Source organism: Tinamus guttatus, unplaced genomic scaffold (assembly GCF_059628265.1).
Source record: "Tinamus guttatus ecotype Peru unplaced genomic scaffold, ASM5962826v1 Tinamus_guttatus_pri_ptg000150l, whole genome shotgun sequence".
Classification (NCBI taxonomy): Eukaryota; Metazoa; Chordata; class Aves; order Tinamiformes; family Tinamidae; genus Tinamus; species Tinamus guttatus.
The window spans coordinates 3,701,912-3,721,115 of record NW_028288684.1 but is presented as its reverse complement, the minus strand read 5'-3'; the positions used below and the strand labels follow the sequence as shown (position 1 = coordinate 3,721,115).

Below are 19,204 nucleotides of genomic sequence, written 5' to 3'. Positions count from 1 at the left end.
TTTTTGACAAAATTTAATAACAAATTAGATATATGACTACTTTTAAGGAAAACAAGGATACTCCTTTTCTGATTAATGCTTACAAAAAGACTCTAAAAAACTATTTTTCTTTATTTTTCTATAACATCCTATAATTAAATAATACACTACTATTTGAACAAAACAATTTCACAAATAGAATTTCATGTCAACAGTGCACAGATAGGAAAGCAGCACATAAAGCATTTTTAAAGATCCACACAATTATAGTCCAACTAAACTAGATCATCCCACTCATAAAAATAGGGAAAAAGTCAGCATTTACAGACTACAAAATAAAAAAGGAAAAATTAACTGAGATCAGACAGATCTCTCCAGTCATTGGTGTAGAAAACAAACAAACAAATCCCCCCTCAACTTGCAGGAATTGGTATCTAAAAGGTTAGAAAACTCTTATCATGCTTCTTGGATATATGCCAGAAGACTTTGGCATCTACAACAGTGAAGAGTCTCTATGCTAAGGAATTCTTAAGGAAGATATATAGTGGTGTATGTCGTGACTTTCTTGCAGAGTAAGACTTGTCATTAAAACTATTTTAAAGACAGAGCAGATGAAAAAGGAGGCGATAAAGAGAAGAACTAGACAGAATAAATACCCGAAAAAAAGAGAAAAGATACTGCTAGAGTGGCTCTTTCTCTAGGCAATGCATTTGAACTTAAATTCAGGTCCAACACATCCCCATTCCTACCCATATTCTTATCTGACACCATACAGTATATGAACACCAAAATCCAATATGTAAATATTTGGTGGAGTTTTTTTACTGTATTCCTACTCAGTTTATGTTCTACTAGTGTATCAGCCTCACCAACCTTTTCATAATCTCACTTATTTCCTATCTTTTTTTTTGTCCACAAGACACATCCTGCCTATCTTCCCACCCCATACTCCCACCAAGCTTCAAACATCTCTTCACTTCAATCAAGTTCCTCTAAAATTACCACCTCTCCCACAGCATGCACAAAACTAATAATTTTCAGAATGACACTAAAAATCTCGCAATTTCCTGTGTATCTCTTAGGTTTGACACATTTCTACGGGGTGATAGCCTTTTTTGACAGCATACATGAATTAAAATGAAATCACGTTTGAAACAAACAAACAAAAAATTTAATCAAAATAAAAAGTATTTGTCCTTGTTCAATTAATAAGTTTTAATTCAAGCAAAACTAAGACATCGAAATGGAAGCAGCACCACCTATGTGGGTGTTCAGCTAAACTAATATTTGAACTATCTCAACTTAAATCAGTGTCATTTCTATACAAAGAAGAAAATGGGATTAGAACAATATGAAAATAATATGCTTTGAAGGAGTGTAAAATATATTTAGATATCCTGGCTTTTCACCAGATTTTACTTATATAATTTAAAGCACTGCTGCTGCTTGCCTCCTCTCCCAGTGCTGTCAGTGTGTGGTTACTAGCTCAGCTCCATCTCTGTATAACGACACCAGCTTTTTAGAACTTCTCTGGCCTCCTGAAATGTTACTAAATTGGGAATTATAATTCCAGCTCTCAGAAAGCTCATGGCAGGAGCACAAGTTCCGCTGGGACCACTTCCCCGCAGCAATCTTACAGCTTCTCCTTAGGCTTCCAGCATCTTTTTATATGCTAGATTAGAAATCTTGCCATGTCCTTCACTAGCTGCTCCCTCCTTTGCCTCAGCGGCCCTGCTCTGCACCGCTCCGCAGAGCTTCTACCCCACGGCCCTTCTGGAGGAACGGAGCAAAATACCACAGCGCTCCCTTTCAGGCTATTTTTTTCACCAGAAATCTGCAAGCACTTTCTATTCACACTCAGTCACCCACTAAGCATCAGGACCTGCTTTTTATTACCCGTTTGCACTTCTGGAGAACACACCTCTCACAAACTGTGGTTTAGAAGATCAAGGATTTGTATCACCTGGATTGCGCTGTGCCGATGCTTACGAGGCCACTATGCTCTGCTGCACATCATCTTCTTTAAAATCAGTCAGGTTTTAAAAGGGTAAATTACACAGGCCACCCACTATAACATACTTGTTGTTTTCAAGTCCCAGAATCCTTTCTTCTTTTTCTGTAAATACGTTCCCACCTTCCATATTCTTCCAGGACTTTTCTCATGACAGGGAGAACAAGGGAAAGCTATACAGGAGCAGTCAGACGTACAACTTAGGTAATATGACACTCTGCAAAAATAAATGTTTTCCTTCATACGCCTGGTGCCGAATATACTGTGACACTTGTAACTGGTAAACAATCATCTTTCTGTCAGATGATTTTTAAATTTAATCGCCTCTCTCTGGAAAGGATAAATAATAGGAAAGCCAGCAGAGGACAAGAGGACTAAGACATTACAATCCTTTGCATTTGTGTCAAAAGAGAAGAAAAACAGCAGCAAAGAGAACTGATCACTAGTACAGGCACTGGAAAGCCACATAAAAAAAGACTAGCTTTCATTTACTAGGAAGGTGCACACCAGATGCAAAATAGGAGAGCTGAAAGAATTTGCCATGCCTGAACTTATCTGAGCAACTTTCACAGGCTGAAGCCTGGGTCCTCCTCAAATCCTTGTCCCTGATGTCCTAGTAAAGAGCTTAATATTAAAGAATCCCATCTGTCCTTCCAGTGGGAAACAAGAGAGTCCAGGAAGAACCCCAAAATATTTCATGTCTTGGAGGTTAGTCCGATGCTTTCACTAGAAAACCAGATGGGCCATGTGGAGCCATCTGGCCCAGGCCCAGCCACAGGTATACCAGAGCATTGACACCCGAGGCACCTGAAAACCTGAAAAATTCTTTTACCTTTTTTTTTTTTTTTTTTTTTTTTTTTTTTTTTTTTAACAGGAGAGTACCTGGAACCAATGCAAAATCTCCTAACTGTTGTGGAGCCTTTTGTTTCCCCTTGACTGTCTTGAAGCATTTAAGGTCTTAATATTCACCTCTTTGAAGTGGGATACTTTACTATGGACACTCTCTTTCTTATATCTATGAAATATGTTAAGAAATTATGCTTTTCATTTGGGAGCACAGATGACCCAAGAGGAAAGAATGGCAGGTTATGGAGCCATTACCCAGGTTTATTCTCTCACCACAAGTGAAAAAGAGCAGCTAGTGCTGGAGAGGAGGCAGAGGGAGAAAGCGAGAGCGAGGAAAGCCAAGAAAGAATCAATTCTTCCTGTAAAAGTGGGAAATGAAAACTACGGATGGATTCATCTCTTACAATGGTTATATTCTGATTACAGTGGGGTCAGAGACCTTTTTGAATTCATGCTTTAAAACAAACAAAAAACACACAGGACAGACCAAAAGTTTTTGTGTACGTCCTCTTCATCACAGCAAATTGAATATGCTCCTTGTGGTTGGCCAGGTATCTAATTAATACAGACTGAAAATTTTTAATAAAAATTAATCAGAACAGATGTTTCTATGCATTCATGAATAACAGAGCATCACCAGCATCACTATCTCTCATATTTTTACTACAATTTTCATAATACTGAGCAGGTGTAGGGAAAGGATGGGGGAGTGCTATGTGTGTTTGTCTTCTTTTAGGAATAACAACTTAATTAGAGCCATAAAGCTGAAAGCTATTTTGGATAAGCAATGAGAAAATCTCAAATTGGGCTGCCCTGAGGCAGCGCCGTTGTGGGTTGTTGGAAAGCTGGAAAGAAAAGTGAGGAAAAAGAAATGAAGGGGAAAACAAGAAAAATCCAGAAGGATGTAAGGAAAACTCAAATGGGTATAGAGTTATCAACAAAGATAGATAAATAGATGAAAAATGGGAAAAGGAAAACAAGAGACATAAAGAATAGCGAATGTAAGAGATGTAGGTTGCATAAGAGACAGAAGGAAAGTGAAATAACCTAATGGGGAAGAAGAAGTCCAACAGAAGAAGGACACAGAGAGATCCAATGGCAAGTGCCTTTCAAACTTAGTCCTGCCATTCAGGAGGATTTAATGTGAATTTAAGAGTATCATTTTTGAACATGAAACAATCACATTAGATTATAATTCCTGTTAAAGTTAATAAGATTTTTTAAATAAATCCTTTTATCTTTGGAAAAAAACTCTGTGTGTAAATGACTCATGATGTTAGGACACTGACTCAATTTTTTGTTTTAGAGCATTGGCAACATTATAAAACTATCGTTTCCTAGGTTTTATTATAAAGCTTTTCTTTTCTCATGTTTCTGCTACATTTGGCACACTCAGCCTCGATATTTAATTCCTGGACAGGTCTCAAGTTCTTTATCTGTCAAAGAAGCTCACTTTATCGCTGTTCTCTTTTTCTGTTTTGCTTTTGCTTTTTTTTTTTTGCTTCTCCTCTGCTTTCCATATTAAAAAAAAAAAACCCTCCTAAGTAAAGATTTTAATAACTTTATATTTTGTCTATTTTGTCCTCAATTTTCCCTCTAACCAGCCCAACTCATACTGCCACTTTTACAGAACCTACTTCCTATGTTTTCCTATTCTCACCTCATGGAGCAACATCTCCTAGACTAGATCCTGAAGTCACTTTATTGCCATCTACCACTGGCAGTTAGTTAGAACTTTTATCACAGATATGTATTTTCCCAAATGATTATAAATTCACACAATAATTTGTATTGGTATTATACAGTCTTGTTTAACTTCATGATCTACTGCAGTTACAGGATCAGAAGAGCTCTTTTTCTTACACTGTTACATTCATTTCCCAGGCACTACAGGACTGCTGCTCCTTTCACACTTACCAATGCTTTGTTCTGCTTTGCAGTATATGCTTTCTTCCATATACTTCCCTTAGCAGACTATGCAATAGAAAGACTGCTGAAGTAACCAACTGTTACTCATTCTAGATTACTTCATGGCTTCATTAAAATCAGAAATGAATCACGCATATTGATGCAACTCCTTACTGTGGAATGGAAAATCCCAAAATTCAGGGAGGCTTTCAGGAAGAGGAAAGGAAAAAAATCTTTATAAATATTTTCTAAATTCTAATAATTTCTAAATCCTATCAGTTACTTTTTTTCTTAAATATATGGAAGGAAACCCATTGTGTCCCTGCTTGAGCAGGGGGGGTTGGACTAGATGATCTCTTGAGGTCCCTTCCAACCTCAACCACTCTGTGATTCTGTGAAACTCAGTCTGTTCCATTCTACATGAACAATGGGGTGATATGGAGAAACACCCTTTCTGATGAAAAGGAATTAGACAGAAATTCACAGAATACCACATTTGAATATTGTCCTCAAATTGAAGGGAAGTCTGTTTCCCTTCCTGTTGGCTTAGGTTCAGAGTCTTTTATTTATGCCCTTCCACATTTGTCTGTCATTAGGCACATGCTAACTCTTGAGATCCAGTTATCTGCAAAAAAATATAATTTATCATCAGCATATATGTACTTCCTCCCTTAGCCTCTGGTCCAGGTTATTTCCTAACGGGGCAGTCAAGCCAAAGGCATTGGCAGGTATCTGCTACACATTTCTGAAGCTGAAGGGCACCGAATGCTTTCCTTTCTGTTGGAATGAAATCTCCATGGTGACAAGTGCATCATCAAACTGAGAGAGCTTTCCAGCGAAGGAGAGTTTTGTCATGAGATTCTCATTACAAGAGTGCCCTCTGTAAATGAAGAGGGGATGTTACCGAGGGGTTCAGGTTGGCAGAAGCTCCGCAGCAAGGCTGTCTTTAGCAGCTGGCTTGTGAGGCCACATGTCACACTCATGCCTCTGAAACAGCACATCTCACACTGCCCATTTGAGGAACACAAGGCAGCATCGTTACAATGGGCAGTAGGAAACATGAATTTTCACGCTCAAACTCAGCAGAACTAGCTTGTTAGCCCACTTTCTCTTCGGAGCCCACCAAAAGCAAGCAAGCAAGCTTGTGCACGTTGCCTCTGGGGCTGCCTCCTGATCGACACCCTCAGATCTGACATCTCTTTGTTTTATTCTGATACATACAGCTCTACCTTTATAATCTTCATCCGGCTAAGACTTGGCAAATAAATTACTAAGAAAAAAGTATTTTTTTTTCAATTAAAATAGGCATTTCTGTCTTGATTATTAAGGGCTTTTCATAAGGATATGAAACCCTTTTTATGCTATGCTTTCTATGCAAATTGTGATATCCCCCATTTTGCTTTACTGTGTTGCACTAAATGGTGTCATATTTAAAAGAAAATCTTTTTACAATAAGTTACCATGCTTTGCAATTGTGTCATAGCCTTCTTTTTGAGGAATATGGAAAATTTCTGAAAAATCTGTATTAAAACTTTCAAATTAACCCTCTGAAGTTCAAATTCTATTATTAGAGGTAATAGAAACTATATAAACTTGCCAGCTCTCGTTCACTGCAAAAACTACACCTGAGACGCAAAATTGCTTTGTTAGACTAAAGGCTGTTTAAATTTCCCCCTTCATTGTTATGGATTTTAATTATGGTAAGAGATATTATCAAATAATCTTCTACAGTCAACTTTTGGGTTTAAGCATGAATGCGACGTTGAGAAGCAACTAATATTGACACTTTCCTGAAAAGTTGAGCTCTGGGAACCACCAACATGTACAGTTCAACTCCTCTTGTCAGAAATTGCTTCATGGGAGACAGGATGAGAGCAATGAGAATGTGGCTTCTATCAACCCCCAAAAATGACTCCTCTGCAAACCCTGTTTTCCTTTGACAGATGCAGCAATGCACAGTTGCATTGACTAGCTAATGTGGAGGAAGGTAACATACAATTACGTGGGAAGAAGGAAAAAGGTAGGCAAAGAGTCACCAAGCCTAGGACTGGCATCTCTTTATTTCACCCACATCTGCTCTAGCATCAGATATAAAATTTCTGTCCTCACTCAACTCTCTTTGCTTCTTTTGCCTCCTCACTCCCCCCTCATTTAAACCTTGCAGTGAACTGCTGTCTTTTTATCCCTCTGCACCCTTTACTTCAGGAAGTCCAACACTATTCTTTGTTCCTGCAGTTATCTCTAAATTAAAACACTACTCAGTTCTATACACCACAATAATGTTTCCTGCCCAAGACAACTCCCATTTTTTCTTTTACCAAACTCTATTCCCTTCCTGCACATAATTTGTTTGAGTGTACCCTTAGCATAACATTCCCAGTAATGCACTGTAATTCTTCTCCCACACTCCCCTCTTCAGCACCCTCTAGAGAGCATCACAAGCAAGAACTTGCAGCTTTCTATCTCCATCACTCTACTGAGAATGCAAACGAAAGAGCAGTCTTCTTTTTGAAATGCTTTTTCCTCATTCTCATCATAACTCCAATTTATATCCACATTTATGCCGCTTCATTTTCTTTGAAAATCTCCTTGTTGGTTTGACAGAAGCATATTTAGTTATTATCCTACTTGCAAAGACTGCAAACAGTAACTGGCAATTTCAACTTCTTCATCTTTTTCCCACTGTCATTTCTAGCGTGCTTAGTCCTTGACCCCTTTCCTCTTATTCTAAGCTATGACCCTGATTTCACTAATTAGCAAACTCCATCATATTTCAGCTTTTCAACTTCAGGGCTTACAATGTAAGTCAGAAAACTATTGCCTTGACCAGTCCATAGTTTAGTATATCCCTTTTTTGTCCTTACTCTCTAAATTCTGGATGCTGTTTTGTCCCTTTGCTCTCTATCTACCTAGGTCTCAAACACTTTGATACTAATCTCAAAAACACAGCTCAATATTCTCTTGTAGAGATCACAGAAACCCCTTTGCCTTAAACTACCTAGTTCTTGCCTTGTACCACTCTAGTTCGAAGTAGGTGTTTCAGAGGGATATCTCAGATCTTGCAGCTACTAGACATGAGATGAATGAGCTCCTTTACTAGCTTCCATCGCTAACACTTGAAGACTAATGAAGTGCATGAGTTTTCCCCTTGTAAAACTGGAGTGTTCATGCTATCTATACAACGGCAGAACTCGCAGTAGTTTCAATAATTTCTCTATTTTCTAATTTTCTCTAACATTTTGTCCTTAACCATAGAATTTGTCAACCTGTACCACACAGTGTCAACGAGTACCTGTGCACAAGGTGCAAGGTTCTTTAAGTTTTGATTTATTGCCATCAATTTTACTGAACAACTCCTGTATTACATTGTGAGGCAGTTCTATGTACTGATCTCTGGAGTTCTTTAATACCTATAATTTGTTTTCCTCTAAAATAAACATAGAAAGGGAGGCTGAGAAAATAAGACTGAAGCCTTCCTTGACTTCAGTCATGCTCATGTCATTCCTCAAACCTTCTTCTATTTCTGTTGTTTTTTTTTTTTAGAGTGCCTGTCTTACATACCTCAGTACAGGGAAACATGGATTTGTGCGGTTTACACAAACCAAAATATTAAGCTTTAATGCTGCTTCTTTTGGACGATCAAAATTTTATTGTTTGGTATTTCCTACAAAAGGAGAATTTGCATTTCCAGCCATGTATACCTTATCTTTAGACTGGATGCACCTTGTAGCACTGCATACTCCCTAAGCCACTGTGAAGCAAAACACAAACAGTAACAAGCAAGTAATGACTGCAGTGTACAAAATGTCACATAGTGCTTGATCCTCTTATAGTCAACAGAAAGATGGACGTTTGCTGCAAGGTCTGAATCAGAGCTGTGCCCTATCACTGCATGGCCTGACAGGTGGCCCACAGCCTTCTCTTGGCAGAGAGCAGGAGAGAGGCTGCCGCATGTCCCCGACCGTCTGCCACAGGGTGACACAGAGAGTGTGATCAAGCGACACGGCCTCTCGCTTTGCTACTGAGCAAAGGACAGGTTAGTGCTGGTCGTGAAGATGACTGCTCTGCTCCACCAGCAGCTCTGCTCAATGTATCTACCAGAAGCAGCAGCTGCTGCACAAGTCTGCTGCTGCAGAAGCCAGAACTATCCGCAGATCCCTCAAAAGCCAACACCAGGTGTTTTCTCAAAAGGTCTGAGGTGCTACCTCAAATTTTCAAATGATTTAATTATAATAATTCTTATTATTTATAATATTTTAATTGTTTTTATAACTATAAAACCAAATGAGTGGATAGATTTCTTAGGCAAGTTAGCACTCAAGCATTCTTTTCAGCAATCCAAAGACTGCAACAATTTCTAAACCAGGTTTTTGGCAAAGAAACAGGAAACGAACCTTCAGTGTTCAGAACTCCAGCTGGATTAAGAAGCGGGACGTCCATCTGTCACAAGTGCCTTCCAAAGGCATTCCTCTTCCTTGTCAATTATGCAGTGCATATTCCTACACCACAATTAACCGGGAGACAACTTCACAGCTACGGAGCCCAGACAATCTTGATCATCAAAGCCATACATAGAGGTCAACAAAACATTCCTCCTAAATAATGAACCACTTGGCCACATCAACTACTCTTCTTTTACACTGAAAGAAACCATAAACTATGGTCCTCTTAATCCCCTGCAATTGCATAATTAATTGGTATGATTGTAATAGAAATTTCAAAAAGAACAACAAAGCTTGCAAAGGGACAGAGAGGAACCCCCCTACACACACACACCTATTTTAAATAAATAAGCGTCGAACAGAGGGAAGTGTTTTCCATCACACTACAGCACTGAAATAATAGTTGATTTAACCATAAATGGCATAATTAACGTGCCAATGAAAATACTGTTGAGATTCTTTTGCCTGAATTCTGCATTGGGACTAACTTTATTCTTTGCCAAATTCATACATTCTCCTGCTTCAGCTGCAATACAACACTACCAGTTAGTGGTCAACAAAGTATGGAACAACATTGTCTATAGCCCGCCCTCCCCCTTTTTTTTCCCCAGTCAACTATTTTAACAATATTTTAACTATTTTTAGCAACTATTTTAACAATAAATAGTGCACTGTCATAATTCTGTTTACCAGGAAATACTATAACTTGAATTCGTGATAACCTACTAAAATAAAATTTCTTGAATATGAGTGCTTGAATACGGTCATGCCGGTGGTACTAAAATAGTTTATGAGACTGGGTAAATAAAACAAGAACACATTACAGATATTTCCAGGAAAAGCATGTTATTATAGTAAAAAACAGCTCTGTGGACTTTGGTTGAAAAGTATCCGAATTTCCGAAAATATGCGTGCAAGGGAAACAATGTGCACAGCTACAAAAGCTATCCTGGAAAAAAACAAATGCCTCTGTGAGGTATTTATTTTGACTCATGATTTATTACAGAATTCTACCATTAAATACCCAGGAATAGCAATATTAAGCACAGAACATGTTATTCATGTTTTAATGAATGATGAATTCATTCTTCATTCAGTTCGTTGGCTGAATGTTCATCCACTTACAGCAATATAGCTCATACCCTCCGCACCAAGATGGTGCTTACTTTTATTTATTTATTTACCATTCAAATCCTTGTACTCATGCAACTGGACTTGAATAAAAGCTGCTGGTCTTAGAGCAGTCTCTTAAACTATCTTAAACACTTGTCAAAGCATTCTTCAAAAAGCAGTTGCTCTTGAGAGTTTCTTGACTGAAAAAGGCTATTGTATGTGAAAACCTCTCTTATAAATGACAAAATTACAATTTGTCAGTCATTTCTTTCACCACTGAACTGTTTTATACGCCAAAAAAAAAGCTTTTTTATTGTTTTGGGTAGTGTTACTCTTTTAGACCACTTTGCCAGATATATTTAGAAACAAAAATCAAATGCTTTTTTATGTTTGCAGTTAACAGCAGAGCACTGGACTAGAAACAACTGCCTGGGTATAAAGTTCAGAATATAAGCAAGAATGAACAATCAACAATTATCACTATTCGCATTTCATGAGGATTTTAGTGGATGATTTAATCCTATCCTTCTATTTGCTTAAAGCAGGCATAAGAAGGGGCAGAGACCAGATAGTCAAACTGAATTCATTCAAGAGAAAAATGTAGGTAGGTACCAATTTCTGAAAATTACAGTGACAGGTTTTTAGATAAGAAGGAAATGTCTTTTTAAAGTAAAGATTAAAATATTTTTTCAGGGTGCTAGAAGAAATTATACATTGTAGTCAGTCATGCTGACTATATTTAATAAATGACTTACATTGGCTTGTTTCTTCAAAAAGCATTAGTAGATCTGCTATTTTTGAAGAAGCTTTAATGTATTTCTTTCCCAAAATCTTGAAGGCTTGGATTTTATTCATAAGACTCAAAAATAAACTATATGCAATGAATATTTTTCCAAATCTACTTTTTTTTTGCATATATATATATATATCTGTAAAGCATTGTGATTGGTATTTAGTCCTTGAACTCAATAGCCTCTTGTAACCAAAATCTCTCATTTTTACTTGAAGTGTAGAATAGTTATTTCTGTTTTACTAATCAAAAGGTGAGAAGCATACCAAATGAATATTATTAAGTACAATTTTTTGAATTAACTTTTAGAGTAGAAGTACTCATTTCATTCCTTATCAAGGCCCACTATGTAATTTGCTAGCCATCTGTGTATTTTTGTAAAGTTCTGCTCAGCAGGAAGCTGAAAGCTAGTTCCTGCTCTGCTTTTGGCTAGCCAGATGCTGCTCTCTGCCTTTCCAACGGGGAATTGTGGCAGCAAGCTGCAATCACTCTTTGAGACACTGGGAAATCACATGATATTCCTCAGAAATGTGGGAGACAGCGGTTTGGAGAGTTCCTAATAAAATTTACTCTTCATTTGGATCCAAATCCAGATAGAAATCTTGTATTTATACTTTTGCTTCAGATAATACTGCAAACCTCTGTAAAACTGAAGTTGCATGAGATATGTATCACTGACTGATGCAAAGAAAGTTTATACTCCACGATGAAAGCACCAAAGTTAAACTACCTTGTCAGCAGTTCACCTGCTGGCATTGAGGAAGGCAGTTTCTACAAAGCCTCCTCCAAAATGAGGATGTCCTTTAATTTCATCTAATCTTTGGAGTCAAATCAATCTATCTGCTTCAGAGTATGCCTCTGTTGAATGTGAGAACACTTCTGGCTTTCTTGTTCTCGTGAAAGAAAGACAGCACTGCAGAAGCAGGTAGAAACATGGAATTTGCAAAAGCAATTAATATCTGAGCCATATCTATAACGCCTTGTTCCTGCAGCAGAACCAGGTTTCAACCAATGATTCAAATAGCAGATGGACTATGAAATAACATATAGGGACAGACATACATTTTGAGACGGGAAATTTATTTTTTTCTTCTTTAAAAACATGTTAATTCCAAAATCCCAGTGCTACAACACAGGCATCACCGTAACGTCCATGATGCAATGTTCCAAAGTTAACTTATTGAATAACGGCGGACTCTGGTGATAATGCTGTAAACTGCACTTCTTTCAGGCATAATCATTAATAAAAAGCATTCAGGACATCACTCCATCTTACAGTGTCTGGAATATAGCTGAGATGTATGATGCCTTTTGGCTAGGTACACATGCTAAGTTAAAGCTCAGCATGCAACACTGAAAGAGAGCGACATGGTTGACTTCTAAAAAAAAAGGAGGAAAAGGGAAAACAGATGTCAAGGTTTCAACAAGTCATTGCACACTGCAGCTGGAACCAGTACAAAACCAACACAAGTATGCTGATAATGTAGCATTTCATGTAACGATAAGGGCAATAAAATAGCAGAAAATGCAAAACCTTGAATGGCTGAACACCTTCTTCAAATTCCTGAGGGTCATTTGGGCTGAACAATAATAGCAATCCTTTCAATAACCAGATCTTATGACCCAACTAGCTAAGGTTTTTATGCTCTCAAAAAGTGAAAATTGAGAGCTTCTCTTTCTTGCAAATGCAGAATGCGGACAATAAATCTAAAGTGCAATCCAAACAGACATTCAGATGCATGCTATCGCATCACCATCACTCTTCAAACTATTTGGCAATAGTTACCACTATTACAACAAATGTTAACAAGATGGATAGAGAGCATGTAAACTAAATATTAATATTAATATATAAGTATCTATCTAACAATGCCCCCATTGAATTGATATGCTTCACCAAGAGCATTTCTTGGGGAATTAATCAGGGAATTTGTCTCATTAATTAATGCTGCAAATTCACAGACATTCCATTAAGACAGACTGTGTCTTTCAGAAAACATACTAAGGAATGAAATGAAAGTCTAGACTTTTAATTCATGACTGGAATGGTGGGATGATTCACAGAATCACAAAACAGGTTGGAAGGGACCTCTAGAGATCATCTAGTCCAACCCCCCTGCTCCAGCAGGGACACCTAGAGCACGTGGCACAGGGTGGCATCCAGGCGGGTTTGGAAGATCTCCAGAGAAGGAGACTCCACAGCCTCTCTGGGCAGCCTGTTCTAGGGCTCTGTCACCCTCACAGGAAAGAAGTTCCTCCTCATATGGAAATTAAACTTCCTGTGTTTCAATTTGTACCCGTTACCCCTTGTCCTGTCACCGGTCACCACGGAGAAGAGCCTGGCCCCATCCTCCCTACAATCACCACTCAGGTACTTGAACACGTTAATCAAATCTCCTCTCAGTCTTCTCTTCTCCAGACTAAATAGCCCCAGCTCACTCAGTCTTTCCTCATACGATAGATGCTCCAGTCCCTTAATCATCTTTGTGGCTCTACCCTACACCCTCTCTAGAAGCTCAATGTCCTTCTTATTCTTATAACTGGAAAGTCATTACCACTGATTTTGGTTCCTTAAGACTGAATGACAAAAGGCAGGAGAACCTAACTTTAAAAAATACTCAAGCTTAATAGCTTTCTGCTCAGAATAGTTTACTTCAGTGATCTTGTATCTTTTGGGGAATGATATGGTAAAGAAATGTGAAAAAAAGTCAGGCTAAGAAACTTATAAGGTTCTGCTACGTTTGTAATTGAGGGTGTCATTTGACCTAAATACATCAGACAGAGAAAGACAGCAAAAAGCACCATGTTGGGGAAGGAAATTTGCACTAAAAGCAATTTCAACTGTGGTAACATCCTGCTGTGTTTTTGAATTTCTTTTCCTTTTCACTCACTGATGCCTTTCTTTAGCATAGCCAGATTTTTAGAAGGACAGCTGTTAAGCGCACTACCTACAAATGAAGTATTTGCTTCCAGAATAATTCAGCAAACTGAGTTACATCCATATGCATTTCTCTACACATTCAACATGTACCATATCAATATCAAAAGATCAACAGATCTAAAGATCCCAAATATAATTTGTAATTGCCAAATAATGAAGTAGAAAAAGTCATCCTATATGGAAAAAAAAAAATCAGATGAAGCTTAGTCCAACTGGTTATCTCTTTCAAGTTTGAGCATGCTTGTGAAACAGTCATAGCCTGAATTTCCCTATAGTGTTTTTTTAAAAATTATTATTATAAAAACATCCTTTCCTTTTGTCAACTTAGAAGTAAAACATCTTAAACATCTAACTGGCTTGGAGCTCTGGCCACACTGGCTGTTGAAGCTGTTTCATTTATGCAAAACCAAAAAGGAAAAAAAGGGGGAGAAAAAAATATTAATTTATTAAGTCAGACAGACAAAAGCAGCAAGAAGGAACCAGTCCACAGATGGTGACACACTCTGATGAGGATGGAAGTAATTGCAAGCTAGTCCTAGTCATGGGACTTTTCAAGGAGTCCTTGAATGATATTCACAAACATTAAGCAAGTGACAGGATGAGTACTCTCACTTAGATTAGTGGCAAGACTCCAATTTTTCAGACTGACTTCATTAGTTTGGAAATGCTATTAATTATTTTCAGCAAGCACAGGTTGCACTTTAGAAGAAATATGAGATGCTTTGCTATTTTAACAGATACTACAATAACAGCTTGCCATTTGAAGGCACAGTTTAAGTCTTCATGTTGCCTAAAGAAAAACAGAAAAAAAAAGGAAAGCCAAACACAGATGAATATGTATCATAAGTACACTTGCATAGCATGGTCAAGTCCATAATTGCTAAGGGGCACTCTGTGTGATTATTCTTCTTGAAGTAAGTTAGACAGCAAAGTATATGAAATGCATTTGTTCTGTATTAACTACATCATTACAGTTTTCTACCAACTTCTAACGGGCAAAACTTAAAACAAAAAAAAAGACCCCAGACATGTCCATTTGCTTGAGCATTCCTCACCACTTAAACTGGAATTAATTCTTTCCATCCTAAAACCTACTTCTTTCTGTCCATTCTCATTTTTATAGAGGCAGACTTTTGCCTTTTTTTCCCTGAGATGATTACCATTTAGTGTAATTCCATATTGCAGAAGCCAAAAGGAAGACAGCACGTTATCCCTTCCTGTAATAGAAAAGACCCTGAAAAAGTCTTGTTGTCTGTTGAAAGGCAGTAACTTGGTATAGAAATAAGCTACAGGAATACAGAATAAACTCTCAGAGAACTCAAAGAAAGGCTGCCACTACAAGGGATGCGTCTGTGTAAGGCCAATGTTAGGACTCAGAAATGTGTACCAAGTATTTTTACTTGGCAATATGTGATTTGTTCATAGCCAGGCAGCAGTATTCCTTTAAAACTAATTTACACAGTAAAAAAAAATGTATTTTTTTCCTCTACTATCACACACAGAGAGGAGACTTTATTCACAAAAATAGATTTCACCAACAGAAATCTCTTCACTGGAAAGACAGACGTAAAAATGTAGTATAGAGCAGAAGCAAAACTTTCAGTGTTTTCTATTACTTTCAAGAGATAGCTCACTCTGCTGATTATACGGGGCAGCTTAAAAGCTCTCAGTACACAGCAACTTTACTAATCAGCTTCATAAACAGCTTTACCTGGCATCTCTGATTGTCTCAAAATTTCCTAAATCTGTAAATTTAGGAATTCTCCTCTCTTGCAGGAGATGAAAAATGAAGACACAGCAATGGGAAGAAAGCACCAATAGCAACTCATAAGAAATATCTAAAGACCCTTCAGACACCACTAAAACTCACCTCTGCAACAGAAACTAGATCATCTTAATTACTGTATTAATTTCTTTTTAGTGACCTAAATGTTGCAGGAAAAACATTCCCAGGCTACATGGGAATGTTTTGAATGCCACAAAGACTCAACCAACCCAAACACTGAGAAGAATGTAAAGCTCTGCAAATTACCACCCAGGGCATCTTTTCAAATATTTCCCATGCAAAAGCAACTGCCTTTCTTTAGGGAGGTAATTAGCAGGCCACTTCAAGGATGTGTTCCCTCTTGAGAAAGGACTGGCTTCCTATCTGCATGGAGCAGTCTTGAGTTAGCTATTAAGTCACTATGAATATTCAGGGAGACGAACACTGTTTCTAAGCAAGACTAAATAGCTCATTGTCCATCTGAAGTGGCTTCACTGCATGTTATTAAATCCTTAGTTATCCTGTGTGGACCTCAAACATTTTCCATAGTTCACCTGATTTCATGAACTTATCTAATGAACTTTCCTTGTTTATTGTGAATTTACTTTCTGTTAAAAGGCTAATAATGCTAATGCTTAACGTTAAATAAATCAAATGTTTACTTGAAAGCACTGATAGTTAACATTACGCTGAAAACACACACGTAGGGGTATGTTGTACATGCAGGTTGGACGTCAAGGACACCAACCCCGTGGGTTGCTCACCAGGTGCGGAGCAGCCCAGGCATCTGCCCAAGCACCCCTTGCTTCCAGGAGCCTCTTCCCATGTGCTGCAATGTTCCACTTCCACACACGGTGGAGCTGCGGCTTAACAAAACCCCTGTCACTTGCTCACAGTCATTTCAACCTGCTTGTTGAAGAAATTTCGGGAACGACTGATTTTCTGCTGTTTTACAATCCCCCCTCCAAGAGACTAGTGTTTAATAACCAGCACCTCTATACTGAGACAGGCTCAAGGGTGAAGAAAAGCATGGAAGTCATTCAAAGATCATACATGAACTGTCCCTGCATCCTCAGGAGAGTTTTCAAGTTAGAATTCCCAAAGCGAGTGACTTTTATTCTGCAAAACTGAGAAATCTACTGTTGCTACCCATAAGGAAAGTGTTCTCCAAATCTGATGCTTCCAAATGCATGCACTTGTTTTTATAAAAGCTCTGCTTGACTATGACCAATCACCAGAGACCTTGTGAATCACAAATTTTACTTTGCATCTTCCTTTTTCCATTTTTTTCCTTCAGTTGACTTTCTCTTGCTACCACCCTCTTGATTGCTTCTTTCTCTGTACTGTGAGCTGCCTCATTTGCCTCCTTCCTACGCTATTTTCTGTCCAGTTACTTCTCTTCAGCAGAGCAGGAACATTTCTCGGTTGAGGGGTTCCAGGAGGGGTATCAGCTGCTCTTACCATGTACGATAACAGCCAGGTCCTGCTGAAGGATCTTGCATCTCTGTAGTAACACGGGACAAGAGGCACCACAGGAGAACGTAGTTATCACGGCTTTCAATCCAGGCATGTGCATACTGTGTGTAATCAGTAAGTGGTATCACTGGCATCAGCATTGGTATCTGCAAGTCATTAAGCCTGACGACATGCTAGGATGAAGGCACATGCTTTATTTGTGGAATTGCACGTGCATTCTGCAAAATCAAGCCCAACCTGCAGATTTTTCTTCTTTAATTTCTTTTTGAAACTAATTGTAAAGGGTACTTAGATGCCCTCATGGAGTTTAAAAGCAAAAGCTCTTGAAGGTGACTGACAGCCTGTTCCTAAATAGCTCATTCTTTAAAAAAAACGTATATATATATGCATATATATATATATATATAAATAACACAACCTCAGTGTAAGTTAGTTTCTTGAAGAAAAGTGGAATAGAAAAAATGACAAAAGACATCACAATTTCTCCGTAATTTACAGGAGACAATTCTCACCACCATCAATTCATCTCAGTTCTCCCTCTGCCCTGTGAACAAATCTATCATCATCTACCTGGACATTAAATTCCAGAACTACCTGTCCTAATTAACCTTACTCCCAGAGGCCAAACTATGCCTGGTTTTCTTCACTGGGAAGAACGTTTGCTCTACTTCACCAAGCTGTGCAAGCATCGGTCTGTCACCATGTCTCTGAAAAAGAAACTATTTCCCCTTCCAGAACTACATCACTTGTCCCAGTGAGGACATGCAACATTCTTGGAAAAGAGTAGAACAAGTTCGGGGAAGCTCCCTCACCTGTCTCAAAAAGCTGAAGTGCAGCATACCCAACTGCTGGCTAAGAGGCCTTCAATGTTTCTTCAGTTTTGTGTCTCTGAAGTTCAGAGTTCATCTCCCAATATTCAGTTAACAAGTCTTAAAAGCACAATATATATGCACACATATATATATACAGAGAGGTCATTGCATTGCATCCATAAACATAAGTAAGTAAGCTTGTTATAAAACGAGATAATAAAAATATTTTAAGATTTGGGCTTGCACAGCTATAATTTCAATAAGAACAGAGTAACTTGTATGAGTAAACAAATAGGAAACCAGTCCTGAGGAAAGACACTCTGCTGGACTCTTGAATATCTGCAAAACCCTATTTTCCACTTACGGAACTAAAGGATTTAACCCAATCTCTGTAAGGGACATTTTGGAAATAATTTTACTCTATTATCAATTGTCCTGACTTGCACAAAATTCCTCCTACCTGCAGCGCCAGCAGTGACACCAGTGAGGAGCACGGCTGGCGCGTCCCATGCAGGGCGCACGCGGCCCTGCTCCGGGTGCAAAGGGGACATGCCAGGCTGCAGGTCTGAAACTGCCATGTGGTCTTGGGCGCATGGACCACAACAGGTGACAATAAGATCTGCCACGATAGCGGTGCCTTTTGTTCCTCGTTCAAATGCATTTTTCTGATCTGTAAAAATAAATTTAAACCCATACCCCTCAAGTTTATGTATTCTTGAAAAGAAAAATACCATTTTAAAAATAATACTGCATTCCTATCTAATTCTATCCTTTATGTTTGTTAAAACTGCTTCTCGGCAAAAGCCCTTCCTTCCAACAATTTCTTACTTTCTTGTTACAGTCTTAACTGCAGTGTCTTGATAAATAGATGTTTCCATGGAGATGACAAATGAGTATCATCCATGTTGCAACGAGCTTCTGATTTCATCTTGAACCATTAGCTTCCAAACCACAGCTTATTCATTATTCATTTGCAGCAAGGAAATGGCTGAAACCCAGCACATTACAGCAGATAAAAAGCTGTGCATGCAGCTCGGAAGAAAACGCAGCTGCCACCATAAGAAATGAAGAAAACTCCCTGGGATTAAAATAACGTTTCTAAAAGCTGTACTAAATGCCTA

At 38.2% G+C, this 19,204-nt stretch overlaps 1 protein-coding gene across 3 annotated transcripts in view; it reads right to left on the bottom strand.

The window, feature by feature from the left end:
• The window catches only part of DCLK1 (doublecortin like kinase 1), a 221,697-nt gene that overhangs the window by 107,932 nt on the left and 94,561 nt on the right, over positions 1–19,204 (bottom strand). The window lies entirely within an intron of this gene.